General features: G+C 42.6%; 1 pseudogene; it reads left to right on the top strand.

Moving 5' to 3' along the window:
• The first annotated feature begins 529 nt into the window (after positions 1-529).
• On the top strand, positions 530-1,472 carry LOC109391251 (calponin-2 pseudogene; annotated as a pseudogene).
• The last annotated feature ends 4,715 nt before the right edge of the window (positions 1,473-6,187 follow it).

Raw genomic sequence — 6,187 nt, 5'->3', positions numbered from 1 at the left:
TCCCCCAATTCCCCAGCACTATTCCCCTCCCCCAATTCCCCAATAAAAACCTTTAAAAAAAAAAGAAAAAGAAAAAGAAAACTAATGAGTTCAGGAAGATTGCTGGATACAAGGTACAGAAATCAATACTTTTCTATGTATCATCAATAACTAATTAGAAAATATAGTAGGAGAAAAGATCCCATTCACAACAACTGTTAAAGCCATGAATAAACCAAATTAGATGTATAAGATCTAAATGAAGAAGACTCTAAAGCTTCATATAATACAAGAAAAAAAGAGGAAAATGTATCTTGTCCCTGAATAGGAGCATTCAATATTAAAAGATGTCAATTCTTCCCAGATTAATCAACAAATTCAGTGCAATGCCAACAAAAACTCCTAATAGAATGTTTTATGGCATTTGACAAGATGATTTAAAAATTCATCTAGAAGATAAAATGTTCAAGAAGAGACAAGGAAATTTTGATCAGAACACAGTAAAAACAAATATAGAAATTAAAATAGTATGGTACTGGCTTCCGCTGGCATGTGCGCTACGCAGTTCAACAAGGGGCCCTCATACGGGCTTTCAGCCAAGGCCAAGAACCAGCTCCTGTCCAAATATGACCCTCAAGAAGGAGACAGAACTCCCCAGCTGGATCGAGGAGCTCATGGGCATGTCTATAGACCCCAACTTCCAGAAGGATCTGAAGGATGAAATTATCCTGTGCACACTCATGAATAAGCTGTAGCTGGGCTCAGTCCCCAAGGTCAACCGCTCCATGCAGAACTGGCATCAGCTAGAAAACCTCTCCAACTTTATCAAGGCCATGGTCAGTTATAGCATGAACCTCATGGACCTGTTCGAGGCCAACGACCTCTTTGAGAGGCGGAATATGACACAAGTGCAGGTATCTCTCCTCACCCTGGCAGGGAAGGCCAAGACAAAGGGGCTACACAGTGGTGTGGACATTGGTGTCAAATACTCAGATAATCAGGAGCGAAACTTCAATGATGCCACCATGAAGGTGGGACAATGTGTCATTGGGCTGCATATGGGCACCAACAAGTGTGCCAGCCAGTCAGGCATGACTACGTATGGCACGAGAAGGCATCTCTACAACCCCAAGAACCATATCCTGCCACCCATGGACCACTCAACCATCAGCCTACAAATGGGCACCAACAAGTGTGCCAGCCAGGTGGGCATGACAGCTCCTGGGACCCAGCAGCACATCTATGATACCAAGCTGGGGACCAACAACTGTGAAAACTCGTCTATATCATTGCAGATGGGCTACACGCAGGGCACGAACCCGAGCGGCCAAGTCTTTAGCCTGGGCCGGCAGATATACGACTCTAAGTACTGCCCACAAGGCCCAGCAGCTGATGGGGCTCCAGGGGCTGCTGGTGACTGCCCAAGAACAGGGGCATCCCCAGAGTATCACCCCTACTACCCGGAGGAGGCGGCTACTGAGGAACCTGTGTAGGGTGTCTCCCCACATCATTGCCCATCTGGGTTTTCGGGGTTTTCTGTTTTCATCTTGTTTTTCTACATGTCCAAGTGGTTCCAGCTGAGGGTCTGTGGGGAAGGAGTGAAGGCCAGATCCAGATGTGTGTAGGGTGGGGGTCCCTGCCAGGGCACATCCAGGCAGCAAGTTTCCCATCAGGTTTTGGGCTGAGCTGTGTGTGTATGGGCAAGAAACCTGGGCAGGAAGGGGAACTGACCCCAAATGGCTTCCAGTTGCTTGTGTCCCTCTTTCCTTTTCCCTGCCGATCAGTTCGTGGTTTCTATACCCACAAGTTTGAGAAAGTTTTAATGAAACAGTAAGTTTTTTTTTGCAGGGGAATGGGATGGAGATTGTGGGGGTTGCTGGGAAGGAATGAAGTGTCCTAGGAGAGGGCCAGGCCACAGTCCTGAGATATTTTAGGCATCATGAGGGACTGGAGTTCCCCAGGGCCCTCCCAGAGGCCCAGTGGGGAAACAGGCCCAGACAGGACAACAGAGTTCTGAGTGGTTGAGGCAAAGTCGGACACCTCCCTCCATACTGTCTCCTCTCCCCTGCACAGGGATTCCCACCCGGAGGCCCTCCAGGGTACCAGCCCTACCCAGGAGCATTAGGACCAAGAGATAATGTGAAATACTGGCTGGACCAAAGACAATCAACTCTTTTTGGAAAAAAAAATTGGTATTAAATCTGGAATAGATGCATAAATCAATGAAATAAAAGAGAGGTCAGAAACTGACCCCGGTACACATGAAAATTTATGATAACTACTTTTCAAAGTAGTTGGGAATGAATACTCAATAAATGGTGTTGTGTCAATTATATTTGCAAATATACATTTAGATCTATATTTTAACTCATTATATTAATTAGATTGAAGAGCTAAATGTAATCATTTTAAAAAGCTACTTTAAATAATCGGAAGTAATATAGGAAATATATTAACCAAACACAAAAGGCATAAAGGAAATTAATATATACAACTGTATAAAAATGAACACCAAACATTTAAAGAAGAATCAATACCGGGCCGGCCGAGTGGCGCGATGGTTGAGAGCTAGCTTGGGATGCCAGAGGGCCCCGGTTCGGATCCCACATGAGGGCCAGTGACACTGCCCTCCACAGCTAAGATGCTGAACAACGGCTCAGCCTGGAGCTAGGCTGCCGTGAGTCGCTGGCGACGGCGTAGGCTGCAGTCCCTGTGGCAGTGGGTTGCCATGGGCTACCGTGTGTAGCCAGCAGCCAGCGTGAGCGGCCAGCAGCCGCAGTGAGCGGCCGTCCAGAAGCCGGCGACTGATCTGCCTCTCCAGGGAAGAGCGCAATGATGGTGCCAACTCCGGCAAGTGAAGCAATGTCCTCCACAACTAGATTGAAGAACAAAAACGACAGCAACTTGTCTGTTTCCCTTCCCCAATCCCCCAGCACTGTTCCCATCCCCCCAATTCCCCAATAAAAAAAATCTTAAAAAAAAAAAAGAAGAATCAATACCAAATTCTTCACAAATTCTTCCAAAAAATAGAAGAGCAGGGAACAAACACTTCTTAACTTATGAGGCCAGACATAGATGTTAAAAAACAAAGAAACAACAAAAAACACCACTACAAACCAATGTCTCTTATGAATATAGATGCAAAGTGCTCAACAAAGTACTAGCAAACAAAATCTAGCAACATACTTGTATAAAAATAATTTTACACCATGACTGAGTGAAATGTATCCCAGGAATGAAAGGTTTAACATCAGAAAATCAGATGTTACCTTCGTCAACCTGGTAAAGACATCTACAAAAACCATACACCTAATATCATGCTCAGTGGTGAAAGACTGAAACTTTTCCTCAAGATCAGGAACAAGACAAGGATGTCCACTCTTTTCAGTTCTATTCAATATTGTACTAGAGGTTCTAGCCAGACAGACAAGAAAATGAAATAAAAGGCATGCAGATTGAAAAAAGAAGTAAAACTTTATTTGCAGATGACATGATCTTATATATAGAAAATCCTAAGAATTCATCCACTAAAAAACTATTAGAACTAAGAAATGTGTTAAGCAAGGTTGCAGGATATAAGATCAATATACAAAAATCAAACGTATTTCTATACACTTGTGTGGTAGACAGAATCATGACCTCTCAAAGATCCCCTGTCCTAATCTCTGGAACCTGTGAATACATAACCTCACATGGCAAAAGGGACTTTGCAGATGTAATGAATTTAAGGATATGAGATGGGAGATAATCCTGGATTATCCGGGTGGGTCCAATATAAGCACAAGTGTCCTTACAACCAAAAGAGGGAGGAAGGAGGGTCAGAGGAAATGTAATGATAGAAGTGGAGCTCAGAGTGAGGGAATCTGCTGGCTTTGAAGATGGAGGGAGGGGCCGTGAGCCAGGGAATACAGGCAGCCTCTAGAGCAGCGGTTCTCAACCTGTGGGTCGCCACCCCTTTGGGGGTCGAACGACCCTTTCACAGGGGTCGCCTAAGACCATCGGAAAACAAAAAGATATTTACATCATGATTCATAATAGTAGCAAAATTACAGTTATAGAGTAGCAACGAAAATAATTTTATGGTTGGAGGTCACCACAACATGAGGAACTGCATTAGGAAGATTGAGAACCACTGCTCTAGAAGCTAGAAAAGGCAAGGAAATAAGTTTTTTTCCCCCTAGGGCCTCCAGAAGGGAAGCAGCCCTGCTAACACATTGATTTTAGCTAAGTGAAACCCATTTCATACTCTGACCCTTCAAAACTGTAAGATAATAAGTTTGTGGTATTTTAAGACACTGAATTTATAGTAACTTATTATAGCAGCAACACAAAACTGATACAAATTACAGTGAAATTAAGAAAACAATTCCATTTACAACACTGTAAAGAAGCATAAAATATTGTACTTAGGAACAAATCTAATAAAATAAGTATAAAGCTTACTGTAAAAACTACAAATGTTGTTAAAAGACGTTAAGGAAAACCTAAATAAGTGGAAAGACATTCCATTTTTATGGATTCAAAGACTTAAAATTGTTAAAATAGCAATCCCCAAATTGATCTACAGTCAATGCAATCCTCATCAAAATTCCTTCTGGCTTATTTGCAGAAACTGACAAGGTGATTCTAAAATTCATATGTAAATTTAAGGGATCCAGAATAGCTGGAACAATCTTGAAAAAGAAAAACGAAGTTGGCACTGACACAAGGATAGACATATCCTTGGAATACAATTGAGAGTTTAGAAATAAATCCTCACATTTATGGTCAACTGATTTTCAACAAGAGTGCCAAAGCAATTCAATGGAGATAGAACAGTCCCTTCAACAAATGGTGTTGGGACAAACAGGAAACCCATATGCAAAAGAATGAAGTGGAACCCCTATCTCACACTACATACAAAAAATAACTCCAAATGAATCAAAAGCTTAAATTAAGAGCTAAAACTATAAAATAATTAGAAGAAAACATAGGGGTATCACTTCATGACCTTGGATTAGGCAATGGTTTCTGAGGCGATACCAAAAGCATAAGCAACAAAAGAAAAGATATATAAATTGGAGATCAAGAAAAAAAACTTTTGTGCTTCAAAGTGTTACCAGGCCGAACTGGTACTCAGTAGTTACCAGCCAAAAAACAACTCCAAGATGATTTTATAAGAAATGAACTTTAGGGTCCGGCTGAGTTGCGCATTGAGTAAGAGTTGGCTTGGGATGCCAGCTCTGAGCAGCAGGGCCCCAGTTCGGATCCCACATGAGGGCCAGTGACTCTGCACCCTCTACAGCTAAGATGGTAAACAACAGCTTGACCTGGAGCTGGGCTGCAGTGAGTCGCCGGCAATGGCATAGGCTACAGTGGAGCTGGCCAGCAGCTGGCATGAGCTGCCGTGAGCTGCCAAGAGTTGCCGTGAGCGGCCGTCCAGTGACTGGAAACCGATCTGCCTCTCCCAGGAAGAGCGCAATGATCACAACACCAACATGGGCCAGTGAAGCGACATCCTCTACAACTAGACAGAAGAACAAAAGGACAGCAACTTGTCAGTTCCCCTTCCCCAATTCCCCAATAAAAAAAAATCTTAAAAAAAAAAGAACTTTATTGCCAGCCAGCTAGCAAGGAAACGTCGGGGGTCACTTCCCAAAGTGGCGTGTCCCTGAGAAAAGGATCAGATTTTTCTTTATTTAGGGAAATCATCCATAAACATCAAGGTAAACTTCATAATCGAATGTATAGGTGGGGACATGCATGCGTATGTGCAATTAGAACCATGCCTATACATACATTGCATGTTCAAAAATGGCAGAAAATTTCTGCCCCTGGGAAGGGATTTTAGTATTATAATGAGGATATGATGAGAAAAATTCATGAGGAAGTCACTAGAGGGTCTTTCAGCTACTTGATCCAGCCTCAGGTGTTTCAAGCAGATAAAACCCTGGTCCTGAAAAACATCCTGAGCTTATACCTGAAAAACTTCTCTGTCAATCATCAATGTTACGGATGGCATACACATGGAAGGAAGTTTGACTAGTCAAGTATCAGCCTTTTTGTTCAACTGTTAGCAAATTACAGGATATGGCTACCTAAACCTTATAAAATCTAGGATAATCTAAGAGGACTTAAAGGTTAATCTAAGCAAAGTTATGAATTCTAAATAAAAGTGAGTCTATGCTAGGCTACCAGGGTATATATACCAGGGGTGCCAAAAAATTGT

The sequence above is a fragment of the Hipposideros armiger genome, unplaced genomic scaffold (genome assembly GCF_001890085.2).
Source record: "Hipposideros armiger isolate ML-2016 unplaced genomic scaffold, ASM189008v1 scaffold_286, whole genome shotgun sequence".
Lineage (NCBI taxonomy): Eukaryota > Metazoa > Chordata > Mammalia > Chiroptera > Hipposideridae > Hipposideros > Hipposideros armiger.
This window is presented reverse-complemented; position numbering and strand designations above follow the sequence as displayed.